This window comes from Mirounga angustirostris, unplaced genomic scaffold (genome assembly GCF_029215605.1).
Source record: "Mirounga angustirostris isolate CCGP_5_RB_7025 unplaced genomic scaffold, mMirAng1.0.hap1 SCAF_3, whole genome shotgun sequence".
Classification (NCBI taxonomy): domain Eukaryota; kingdom Metazoa; phylum Chordata; class Mammalia; order Carnivora; family Phocidae; genus Mirounga; species Mirounga angustirostris.
The window spans coordinates 59,079,753-59,093,708 of record NW_026991711.1 but is presented as its reverse complement, the minus strand read 5'-3'; positions in this window follow the sequence as shown (position 1 = coordinate 59,093,708).

The window sequence follows — 13,956 nt, the reverse complement described above, 5'->3', positions numbered from 1 at the left end:
CCTAAAATCCAATAAGAGGAAATTATATGTATTTATGTATATAGATTTATATATCACATATATAATTTATTTTTCTATAATGATCTTAACTACATTGTGTGACTAATACATTATTAATACATTGCTTAGCTACATTTTAGAGTATGTCTCACTAGAGCCTTAAAAATCACTACACATATATACTCTGAAATGTACTGCTCTGTTTTGATATTTTAACAATGTTTAATTACATTCAATATGTTAACTAAATTTTTTCTGAATTTAATTCCCTATATACGTAGAATTTTATTCTTGATGATGAGTAACTTTGTGAGGGACTTGAGAATTTTTAATTCAGGTAAAGCTATATATACTATATATTTACAGTTGTTTAAGAGAATTAAATTGGTAGAAACTTTATTTTGGAATCTTTCTGTTGAGTTCATTAATCATTAATGTGCTCTGTTTTTATCTTGAAAAATGTCAGTTTTGATAATAAAGTTTTATAATTTCAACTTAGAAAATGACTTTCATCCTGTTCTATGGCACATTTTTTAGAATTTATCTTCCACAAATAAAGATACACCAGGGGTAGGGTTCTGCAGTTTTCAGTAGCTGGTAGATTCCTGTACCTTCAATAGTCTATGTTAAATAAAGGCAATAGTACATTTCATAGAGCTTTGGTTCTGAAGACCAAAATTTATTAGATACTTATCTTAACAGCATTGCACAAGAAATACATGCTTCATGGTTTTTGATGTGAGCCTACTTGAGTCTCTCTGATATTAAAGCATGTGTTAATAAATACCTCGTCAAAAATGTGTTTCTCTTATAGTGGTCTTGTTTATTATGCCATGCTGATTGTTGCTGGAATGAAGCCAGGTCTCTAGGAGCTTGTGCTGGATCTAACTCAGCCACACCCCCTCCCGGTCAGGCAAAAGACACAGACAATTCAGAAGATGCATGAGACTTATTATACAATATCAGCACAGTTTAGGCATCTTGTGGAGGTCACTATTTCAGTTCCTCATTTTCCTTGATCTCTTAGCAGCACTCACTACATCCTCCTTAAAAGGCCTTCTTTTCCTGGCCTTTAGTAAGGTCTTGCTCACTCCTGGCTTTTCTTTTCCCAACTCAGGAACACTTTCTGGGTCATCCTCTTCTCAAATTCTGGAATTCTTTGGACACGCCGCCATTTCAGGACACTTTCAGGACTTCAGTCACTGTTCAGTGATCTCACATTCCCTGTAAAGCAGGGATCACAAACTGATAGCCTGTAGTCATACCATTTATTTTTATCTCTTTTTTAAAGATTTTATTTTTAAGTAATCTCTACACCCTGCGTGGGGCTCAAACTTACAACCCCACGATCAAGAGTCACACGCTCTACCAACTGAGCCAACCAGGGTCCCCCCACTCCTCCCCCCCTCCCCCGGCCCCGTCATACCATTTTTAGATGATGAAAACTGTTGGAATTTAAATACTTCAGCAGAGGCATGCTTCTTCCTCTCCCATAGCCTTTCTTCTCTGTAGGCAGTTGAGTTAGCCCTCGTGTTGCCCAAGGCTTGAGCTCCTTCTAGCTTCAGGGTTCCTACCCCTGTAGTTCCTTCTCTCCCTAATGCACGCTTGCCCTGCCACCAAACCCCACATTCCCACCCCAATCCCCCAACTGCTGCACAGCTGACACATCCCAGGTTAGCTTTCCAAAATGTTCCAGGCCAGGGACAGATCCCTCTGAATCATCCCATTCTTTTTTTTTAATGTTTTTTTATGAATGTTTCAGGGAAGAATTCTCTTTCAGACTATTGATGCATTTCCACCTTCTAGAAATTAGCTGTTGAGACCAGCCAAAAAGGTAATGTATTCTGAATCTTATTGACTTAAAATAGGAACTTTAATACATTTTATTTGATCAAAATAATATCTTTCCCCCCTTCATCTGCAAAGGAGTCTTTCAGACTCCTACAGTTTACAAGATGTGTCAACAGTCTTCACTCTTTCACAGCATAGCTTGTCTCTGAAAATGAGGATAATTTCTTGAACAGTCCAGAGAATTCCCATAAAATTGAGAACCTTCTTTCTACGCATAAAAGTTAAGCAATCTACCGTAAAAAAGACTTAATGATATAACTCAATAAAAATGTAAAACTATTCATGTTTAAAATGTAATATAGTCATGATAGCACATAACTATTAAAAAGATAAGCTGGGGGCGCCTGGGTGTCTCAGTTGGTTAAGTGTCTGCCTTCGGCTCAGGTCATGATCTCAGGGTCCTGGGACTGAGCCCCCACATTGGGCTCCCTGCTCAGTGGGGAGTCTGCTTCTCCCTCTGCTGCTCTCCCTGTTTGTGCACGGGGAGCAAGTACACGTGCGGGCTCTCTCTCAAATAATAAATAAAATCTTTAAAAAATAAAATAATTTTTAAAAAGAAGATAAAGCTGTATGTTTGCCAATGGGATATGTGTAAGATATAGTAAGTGAAAAATCAAGTTAAATACAATAGGTTTACTATGATTCCAACTTTGAAAAGAAATGTAATTGGTAGAATATGGATAGAAAAAACTATTTGGAGGAATATACACCACATTATCAGTTTGAGAGGATAAAATTTGGAGATTTTCAGTGCTTATGTTTTATATTATTACAATTCTTTTATATTTTTGCATTGAGCATCTATTACTTTTGTAAAGAAGAGAAAAATTTGTAAAAGAAAAACGCACTCAATTAGAACAAACTCTTCCAACTGAGTAACAAGGAAACACTGAGATAGAAAAACAGGCCAAATACATGAAACGCAGGATATTAAAAAAGGAAATATAAATGATCAATAAGCATGAGAAAAAAAATTTCATTCTCAATGATAATCAAAGAAATACCAAGCAAGCATTGATACAGCCCTTTTCAGTTCATTAAATTAGCAGAGATTTAAAACATAATGACCAGTAGGCCAGCAGTGAGGGAGATACTGGAAACCAGTTTGCTGCTGGAAACCAACATAGATGGATACAACCTTTAAAAGGACAACCTGGTAACCTGTATAAAAAACATTCAAAAATTACATATACTTAATTCAATTTCTAGGAATTTATCCTAGGAAAGTAATCATAAACACTGTAATTTATATGCCAAGAATATTTGTTACAGCAGCTATCAGGGGAAAATTAGAAATATTGTTATTATCCATCAAAAGGATATGAATTAAATGAATTCCGGTACATTCATACAAAATAATAACATGAAGGCATTTTTAAATCATGTTTTAGAATCATGTTTTAAATCATGTTTTTAACAACTTAAAAATGTATATCTTTTGTAAGTGAAGAAAAGCAAATTTCAAAAGGCATATATAGCATAATACAGATTGTGTGTGTGTACACATATTAAAAAGTGATTACAATGATAACAATTATTATCCATAAGTAGTATAAAGTGGGAATGACTTTTATTTTGTCCTGATTCTTCCCTGGATTTTTCAAAGTGTCTCTAATGGTTATATAATATATTATCTTTATAGTCATTAAAAAAAAGTTCTTTTAAAAGCTGTTGGCCTATGATTTGGAAAAAAATTTGTCAGTTCCTCTAGAAATTAAACAGAGTTACTGTATGATCCAGCATATCTACTCCTAGATATATTCCTAAGAGAATTGAAAGCATATGTACAAACAATAACATATACATGAATGTTCATAGCAGCATTATGTAGAATAGCCCCCCCGTCAAAAATGGAAATAACCCACATGCCTGTGAACTGATGGATGGATAAGCAAAATGTGGTACGGCTATTCAATGGAATATTATTCAGCCTATAAAGGAGGATACTGATTCATGCTACAATATGGATGAAACTTGGTTACATTATGCTAAAAGTGAAAGGAGTTTGTCAAAAAGGCCGCCTATTGTAGGCGTCCATTCAGATGAATTGTCCAAAACAAGCAAAATAATATAAATAAGGTTGATTAGTGATTGCCAGGGACTGGGGAGAAGGAAGAATGATGAGTGACTGCTAATGAGCACAGCGTTTGTTTTGGGGATGATGAAATAATTCTGGAATTAGATAGTGGTGACAGTTGCACACAACCTTGTGAATATACTAAAACCCACTGAATTTTAATACTTGAAAAGGGAGAATTATTATGGTATATGAATCATATCTCAATTTTTAAGTGTGGAAAAAATTTGGTGGCCTGTCAAAGTTTCCTGGAAAAGAATAGCATTTTAAGTAAATGCTCCTTTATAAACATAACCTACAAAATGGTAAGTGCTGTGGAGGAGGGGTGGGAACACAGGGAAAACATACCTGAGGGGTAGAGGAGACCTCCATTAAAACAGAGATTCTCACTTTTTGCAAATAATAAATAAAATTATTAATTCATTTAAAAATAACAATAATGATCCATTGTGTCACTCAGTTCTCTCAGTGATGACATCTTACATAACTGCAAGACATTCTCAAAACCAGGACATTGATATTGGCACAACACTGCTGACTACAGACATTATTCACTTTTACCAGATCTTGCATGCCCTCATTTCTAAAAAACAATTTTTAACATTAAAATTTTTATTTTATTTTATTTTAAGATTATATTTATTAATTTGAGAGAGAGAGAGCAAGAGCGAGAGAGAGAGCATGAGCAGTGGGGAGAGGCAGACGGAGAGAGAGAAGCAGGCTCCCCGATGAGCAGGGAGCTGGATGTGGGGCTCGATCCCAGGATCGCAAGATCGTGACCGGAGCTGACGGCTGACGGCAGACGCCTAACCAACTGAGCCACCCAGGCGCCCCACATTAAAAATTTTAAATAAATGATTAGAACTACCCATATCACTCTAAAAGCAGCCTGATTACCTTATATAGAAATATATGAAATTTTTATTATAAAATAGTTTAAATGTACAAAAAGTTATATAAAAAAATAGCTATGTACCCACATTATCTCCATGTATGTTTTTACACCTTTACTACATATGTGAATATCTGTGAAAATAAATAGTATTATTTTGCACATCTAAAAACCCAATGTAAAAATTGTATCACAATACACAAAAGGATGCACTTTTTTAAATACAAATATTCTATCATAGTAACACATACTGTCAAGTGCTAGTTGGGGAGGGAACTTTGTCACCCTCTCTGCGTTGTCTGGACTGGAATGCAGAATCTTCTATTCACCAACAGTATAACATCAGACAAATTACTTAGTCGCTCTGACCCTCAGTTTCCTCATATGTAAAACAGAGGTAACGACAGTTCCTATTTCATAAAGTGACTTGAGAATAAATTAAGGTTACGCATGGGAAGTGCTTGGTATAGTGAAGCACAGTACCTAGACGTGCTCAATAGGTTGTCATCTTTGTTATTGCAGATGTGAACTCAGACATTGACCTAAAGCTCTCCCCACAATGAGATGGAACGGTGCATTTTATAACCAGAGCCAACTCAGAGTAAGGGAGTGTTGCATGTTTTCTGCCCTCTCCTGGTGGTGTGCTGATAAATAGTTAACATTCAGCTTTGAGCAAAGGTGGGGGGTGGGAAGCCACACTTTGTAGTGTTTACCAACTTGCATGATGTAAATATTCTTGCCAGGGCTAATTTCAACCTGAAGTTTGCTAAACGCAGAATTGGAAAGAGATGATCAGAATCTGCTCTCTCAAGCTCCTATAGCCTGCCCCAGCACAGCCAAGAGAGAATCTCTTTTCTCTTTTGCATCCTCTTTGTTCACTGCTGAAACCAGATCTCTTCCCTCTCAGGCAGATGACCTGGCATCTCTCTCTGATATGCTCCTGCAGAGGTAAGGGTCTATGTATGCGTGGGAGATAGAGGCAGTCTTCAGGCCTGAAGCCCACAGGGGTGCTCAGGCCCAGCAAATGGCACTTTAATTCTCATCTGCTAGTGTTCCCTACATGCCTACTGCCCTTGGAGTATCTTGGTTGTGGCTGTGGCTTGGGTAAGACTCTGTTATCTGTGGATCACATAATGCCGTCATAATGCCTTCTTAAGACCAAAAGCTCCTTACCTATTTTTAACATGTAGCATTTTCTATAGCACTATTTCTACTTAGGATGTTAAAGTAATCATTTCTGCATCTTTCCACAGTCTTCACAAGGATACTTTTTGATAACTATATAATTCCATCAATATACCTAAATGTAAGGTGTAAGCAAAAGAAAATGAACCAGGAGACAAACACTGGGAGAAGTGGCATAAATATGAGAAAAGAATAAGAATTTCAAGAACTGCGTATAGTCTTGAATATTGACAAAGAAGTAAAGAGAACCACTGAATCTTTCAATGAGGTCACTAACAATTTTAGGAGGAGAAAGTTAATCTCTGTCCTGGGTGCAGAAGTAGGTAAAGGAAGTGAAGGAATTAAGAGCACATGTTTGCTACCTGCCAGGGACTATGTTGGATGCTTTTCTGGCATGACCTTATTTACAAGTCACGGTGGGGAAACTGACGCTTGAAGTCATTCATTAACCTGCCCAGGGTTGCCCAGATCATCAGGAGTGAATGAGAACGAAGGCAGTGGAGACAGGAAGTATGAACAATTCTTTCTGGAATCATGATGGAGAAAGAAGACAAAGAGCGATAGAGAGATAAAGCATAAGGGCAGGGAATCACTGCTTTTATAATAAAAATAAAGCTCAGTTCCTCCAGGGTTGACACCAAAAAAGAGCCCCCAGGTGACTGTAGAGCCAGAAGCAGAGACCACCAAACCCTAAACCCTGTCCCAGACATTCATCTTTCTTCTGGGAATCTTGGCCTCGTTATCTTTGCTCCAGCAAAGCCTCCTTGGATCCTTTCTTCCTTTCATTTCTGAGACCCTAGCATGAGATAACAAAAGGCATTTTTTAAAATTGAAGTATAGTTGATACAATGTTACATACAAAAGACATTTCTTAACATCCCATGGCACAACTAAATCAAAGCTAGAAAGTTTAAACGACTTTTCTCAGGGCAAGGGCAATGTCTTCTAACTTTAGATGACCAGGATGCTAGCTTATTACTTTTTAAAAAGATATTATTTATTTATTTGAAAGAGAGAGAGAGCATGAGCAGGGGGAGGGACAGAGGGAGAGGGAGAAGCAGGCTCTCCACCAAGCAGGGAGCCTGACGCGGGGCTCCACCCCAGGACCCCAGGATCATGACCTGAGCCGAAGGCAGACGCTTAATGACTGAGCCACCCAGGCACCCCGAGGGTTTCTTCTATTTTTTTAAGACTTTATTTATTTATTTGACAGAGAGAGAGAGAGCACAAGCAGAGGGGGCGGCAAACAGAGGGAGAGGGAGAAACAGACTCCTCACTGAGCAGGGAGCCCGATGTGGGGCTCGATCCCAGGACCCTGGGATCATGACCTGAGCCAAAGGCAGATGTTCAACCTACTGAGCCCCCCAGGCGCCCCAGCTTCTTCTATTCTTTACATTTTCCAAAGACTGGGTCATTGGCCCCTAACTAGCTTACCAATACAGGCAAGGCCCCCTCTCCCCTTTTTTCTTGTCATCTCTCCAGCAGGAGGTATGACAGCAGCCAGCTCTCTCCTCCTGGCTCCTGCCTCACCAGGAGTTAGTCTTTGGGAGGGTGACCATACATCCAGGTTTGCTTGGGGTTAGTCCTGATCTACTCCTAAGAGCCCAGAATCCACTCTGGTTTGCTCTACTCTTTCATTCGCAGAAGGGTCCCAGTTCGGATGATAAATTATATAGTCACACGGTCTATGAACAACAGAGCTAGAACAAAAACACGAGTGCACAAAAGCAAGTAGGAGTCTGCCGGCAATTTACATAATTAACTTCCATTTCTCAAGCAAATCATTCTGTGATACCACACATATCATTTCGATGAACCCTCACAGCAACCTCATGAGGGAGTTTCAGGGACAGGGATTTTACAAATGAAGGAAGTAACAGGGTTAAAGCGCCTTGACCAAAGTCATCCAACTATGAGGCACAGAACAGGATTCAAACATCCATCTGCATGACCCCAACTTCTGCCCTGAAAGGGGCCTGGCTGCCTCTTCAGGGCATGTGGCCACGCCCCCCCCCCCCCCCCAATTTCTGACTGTGGAGAAACAACTTTACCAAGAAAGTCGGTCGCTTTTGGCACTAAAGGAATACTCTCAATATTCCCTTTTTCATCTTACATTTGAAAGGAGGAATCTGTTTCTGCAGCTGTCTGTGTAATTCAGCTCTTGTTTCTGTAACCTAATTTGAAAGAACACTTCCAAAAGAAGCAACCAAGTCTACAAAAGCACAGTTTGACTTGAATGGATCCAACCAATTCTCAAACGGAAAATAACACTGAGGAGTAAGTTTTGCATCTGAAGCATCCCTGCTCTGAGTCATTCCCAATGACACCAAAGATTCAAGTAACCCAGAAAATGGATGGTTTAAAATCTTTGCATGGCTTAATCTTCTAAACTCATTGCTCTTCCAGAAAAGGTGACTTAAGTTTTAGCCTTTGCCTTCATCACCAGATAGTCTGCAGTTTTCTTTTTTTTCCCCTTTTTTAAAAAAGTGGGTATTTTTTTGCATTTTAATTTTTAATTCCAAAAGCATTCCCTTAATGCGTTCACTTTCACACATACACACACACACACACATCACAAGGAATGCTTAAGTGATCTTTGATCAATACCCCAATCTCACACCTGTACAATGTTACTGATTTGTTTTTTGTCCTTCTAGATAGTTTTCTAGCCAGGAAATTATTTTTTTTCATCTACTTTCTGCCTTTTCCAATAAAGCTTCCAATATAACTGTTTTTCCCTTCCTCCCCTCAAACTCCATCATGGGAAAGCAACCAAAATCTCAGACTTTGAAATCTCCCTCAGAGCTACAGCCGTTCCCCTCTGTCTAGTTCCTCCTTCACGCTGTTGAGTGCACAAGAGCAAAAGCTCTAGCGTCAGACTTCTGGGTGTGAATCTTGGCTCCATCACTTACTAGCTGAGTGACCTTGGGCAAGTTCATTCATTCACTATTCACTCAGCAAACATTTGTTGAGTGCCCATTATTATGTGTTAGAGATAAAATGGTGCATAAGACAATATTCCTACCCTTATGGAGCTTACATTCTAGTGGGAGACATAGAATATAAACCTATGAATGAATATAGCATAATTCCAGGAAGCAATAAATGTCATGTAGAAAAATGAAACAGAGTCAGGGGACAGAGACTTTTTTCAATCTAGGTGATCAGACAAAACCTCCCTGAGGATGTGACATTAGAGCAGAGAGCTGAGTAGAGTTAGAGAACAAGCCATGAAAAGATGTGAAGGGAATGACAAGTACAAAGGCCCTGAGGCAGAAACCAGCTTCAAGTGTTGGAGAAATAGAAGTAAGGCAAGTGAGCTGAAATGGAGTGTAGGAGAGAGAATGGTGGCACGTGAAGCATTCCAATTTCTACCCCCCATCTTCCTAGCCATCTAGTCCCCCAACCCCAAAATTTCTCCAGCTCCATTGGATCCTACAGTAGTCCGCTGTTGCATTACCTTTTTATTGCTCCTCTCCTCCCTCATATCCTCACTTCCATCCTTAATCAGCTTAGATCCAAAGTCCAGTATAATAACTACCCCCTTGCATAAACACTCAACTCCTCAGCTGCATGTCCTCTTTCTTTCCTCAAACCTGTAACACTTCTTCTGCAATCCTCATCTTCATGGACAGACTTCCTATCTCACTAAGAAAACAGAAGCAAGCAATCGAGGATACCCACAGGCTCCCAGCTGCCCTTGCATCCCATCCTCGCCCTCCATCCTGTGGGTGCCAAGGCTGCAGGCCTTCCGGCAGGTATGCGCACTCCACCCCTCCAGCCTTCTCTAGTGAGTGTCCTTCTTTCTCCTTCATGATCCCACCAGCATAAGGAACTGTATTACTTTCCTACACTGTCATGAAGTCATCGCTCTCTCTTTTTTTTTTTTTTAAGATTTTATTTATTTATTTGAGAGAGAGCACAGAGGGAGAGGGAGAAGCAGACTTCTCACTGAGCAGGGAGCCTGATGCAGGGCTCAATCCCGGGACCCTGGGATCATGACCTGAGCCACCCAGGTGCCCCTCACAAAGTCGTCTCTTGATGACCCACCACCTCAGGCTTCTGATGGTCTCTACAGCACAACCACTTTTGCTCACCGTCTTCACCTCCTTTCTCCCCGTTCCCTCTGAACCCTCTCCAGCAGGCTGTGGCCACCATCCCATGGAAAATGCCTCATTTGCGAAATCTTTTGCCTCGGCACATGCAATGCTTGGTCTTCTATCCTCACTTCCCAGACCCATGGGCATCACTGGAGCCCTCTTCCTGCATTGCCTCCCTTCTGACCTTTGCCTCCATTATTGCTCCTGTTTCTGATTCCAAGCAAGTCTCCCTGCCCTTCTCCACAGTCACATCGCTGCCCTGCTCATATTCCTCCCCTGCTGCCTGCCCACTCAAAATCCAGGCCCCCAGAGTGGGGGTGAAGTGGGGACCTACAAGTACCTACATGGCCTGATCTCACCCCCAACCCACCCCCGGGACCTCTCTGACCTCTGCTTACTCCCCTGACTTACTCTCTCTGCTCTAGCCACATCTGCCTCATTGCTGTTCCTCAAATATGCCAAGCACACACTTCCTTAGGGCCTTTGCACTTGCTGTTCCCTCTATCTGGAATGCTCTTTCTCCAGAATCCACTTGGCTCACTCCTTCCTCATCTTCAGGTTTCTGCTCTAGTGTCACTTTCTCAGGAAGAATTTCCTGGCTATCCACTTGGCCATCCTGGTGGACCCTCATTGCCACTCAGCACTCCCTATTCTCCTTTTGTTTCTTTTTTTAAGTTTACTATTTTTTTTAATAGTCTCTACATGGTAGGGCTTGAACTCACAACCCCAAGATCAAAAGTCAACATGCTCTACCAACTGAGCCACCCAGGCACCCCCCCATTCTCCTTTTCTACTTCATTTATCTTCATAGAACTTATTACCACCTGATGGCCTACATATTTCTTTAGCTATTGTTTCCTCCCACTAGAATATAAGCTCTATACAGGAACAAGATGCCCAGCATCTAGAATAGTGCCTGGCACATAGTAGGCCCACAACAAATACTTGTTGAGTGAATGAAGAATTTGCACGCAGCAACTGGGAGCAGATCATGTAGGGCCTTGTAAGTCCTGGAAAGGACTGTGAGTTTTATTTTAAATGTGAAGGGAAGGGGCACCTGGGTGGCTCAGTCGTTAAGCATCTGCCTTTGGGTCAGGTCATGGTCCCAGGGTCTTGGGATCGAGCCCTGCCTCGGGCTCCCTGCTCTGTGGGAAGCCCGCTTCTCCCTCTCCCACTCCCCCTGCTTGTGTTCCCTCTCTTGCTGTGTCTCTGTCAAATAAATAAATAAAATCTTAAAAAAAAAAATGTGAAGGGAAGTCACTCGAGAGTACATGGTATGACTTAGAATTTTAAAAAGACCGCTCTGGGGAGATGCAGACTTGCAGTTATGGAATGAATTAGTCACAGGGATGAAAGGAAGGGCACAGGGAAGAGAGTCAGTGATATTGTAATAACACCACACAGGGACAGATGGTCGCTTCACTCGTGGTGAGCACAGCATAAAGTATAGAAAAGTGCAATCAGCTATGCTGTAAACCTAAAACTGATGCAACACTGTGTCAACGAGGCTCAAATAAAAACATTTTAAAAATAAAAATAAACAGACCACTCTGGCCACTGTGTGTAGGGAGGAAAGTCCTAGGGTTAAGAGTGGCATCATGGGGGCAGTTGAAGGCTAATGCAGTGTTCAAGCAAGATGGCTAACGAGGGCCTGAGCTAAGTTGAAAAAAGGTCAGAGTTTTGGATCTATTTTGGAGTTATCACGGACAGACAGAACTTGTTATAAGTTGGATGAGGGAATCTGAGAGAAAAAGAGGAATTTGGTTTTGGGACTCAGGGAGACTGTTTCCCCTAACTGTGAAATGGGGACAAGGAGAGCATCTCCCTCATGGGATTGTTGCAGAAGGGGTTGAGGACATCGAGTCTCACACAGTGTCGGGCACATGGTAAATGCTCAATAATGCCCCAAGATGACTGTGTTTCCCTGCTTCCTGGGTAAATAGGATTACAAAAATATCCACCCCACAGAGACTGAGGAAACAAAACACTTTATTTGCAGAGTGTACCCTCCCCTCCCAAGGGATAGACTTTGACTTTACTTAACAGAATACTTAACATTAGTGTTGGAACAGTTTCCTTGCACACAGATACATAAAAGGATTGCTCGCATTTCAAAAGAATCCTACAGCTCCTTTAAGTGGTGTTTGTCCATTCAATACTTAGCAGAAGGAGTAACTAAAAGCTAAAATTACAAACCTCTGCTGACTCAAAATCAGTCCAAATGTAAGAAAAGTACATCTGAAATAATAATGATTTTTTAAAACAGGTATTTGCTGCATTTTAATATACCAGAAGCTAAAATACCACACTGTCTGGTTCAATACAGGACACCTGGCAACGCTGTTTGTCCGTGTAACTCAGCTTTCTGCAAAGGCAACACCCAGCCCTTTTTGGCTGCCTTGGCCTGTCCTCATTTCCCCCTGGAAAACTGTTTTAAACTTAGTACAGATAACATTCTGCCTCTATTACAATTAGCAGGTTCTCTCAATGGGTCACCTGGTTTGGCAAGTGCTTCTGTGGGGTAACCCAGTATCTTGTTTCAAAACCTCTCAAATGGCAGCCTCCAGGTAGCATGTGAAAAGCTGCCTGTGGGGAATTTAGGGGCTACTTTGGGACCTTCAGGTGCTAGCATCTTCTGCCTCACCAGATCTCCCTGATTACTGGTTATCTCCCTGATTATTATTCCCCCAGTCATGGGAAGAGCAGCCATTCTTCTTCCTAGCCCCCAGGTACCCTGGGAGGTTGGTGAGGAGTCCCTAAATCTGAGACCCCTTTCCCTCCTTGCCCCATAAATGAACTCCTCCTTAAATGCTTTTACTACCTGGGAACCTGGAGACAACCTTGAATTTGAACTGGAGCTGAAAGAATTTGCCCAGTAATTGGGTCTCTTCTCCCTGACCTCCAGACGCAAATAGAAGAGACCCTTGCTTCTGAAAGTAGGGTCTTGGGATCAGCAGGCTCACCAAGGAACTTGTTAGAAATGCAGAATCAGAGGTGGTATTCCATACCTTTGAATCAGAATCAGAAGATCCCCAGGTGATTCCCACTCATCTGCAAGTTTGAGAAGCCAGAGAAGCACTCAGGCCCCTCCCTTCCTGCTGGCTGGGAGAATTCGTGTATGTGTTCTGTTGAAGGGCCCTTAAGCCCCAGCCTACTTCATTGTCCTCACTTTCTTTTCTTCCTTCCTTCCTACCTTCTTTCCTTCCTTCCTTCTTCTTCTTATTCCTTCTTTCTTTCTTTTTCTCTTTCTCTCTCTCTCTTTTCTTCCTTTCTTTCTCTCTCTCTTCCTTCTTTCCTTCCTTCCTTCCTTCCTCTCTCCCTTCCTTCCTTCCTTTTCAAGTGAGCTCTACACCCAACATGGGGCTTGAACTCACACCCCACGATCAAGAGTCACATGCTCTACCTACTGAGCCAGCCAGATGGCCTGTCCTCACTTTTCAAAGAATCCTGAGCTCAGGACTTCTGACATCCACTCTGCCCTGCCCCCTCACAGCCAACGTCTCTTTTATGGACCCCTTTTCCTTCTACGAGCACCCCTGCCCCATTCCTGGGCTCTGAGGAGGCTCCAGGCTCCGCTCCTGGGACATTTCCTGGAGGGTGGCTTTCTTGCTGTGCTTCTCCCCAAGGAGGACCTGTGATACCAACCCAAGGCACTTTTTTAGAGTTGCCTTAACCTGTCCAGTGACAGCCCCTTAGAGTTGGGCCGGACTGCCCTCGACCCTGGTTTTTGGCAGGGATGTGAGCCATCCGTCTCATGAAGAGCAAGGGATTCCCTTTGCCATGACTTGCCCTGAAGTTGAGAACTCCCAGTCTTCCCACACTGCACAGACATACTATCCTGTTTCTTTTTC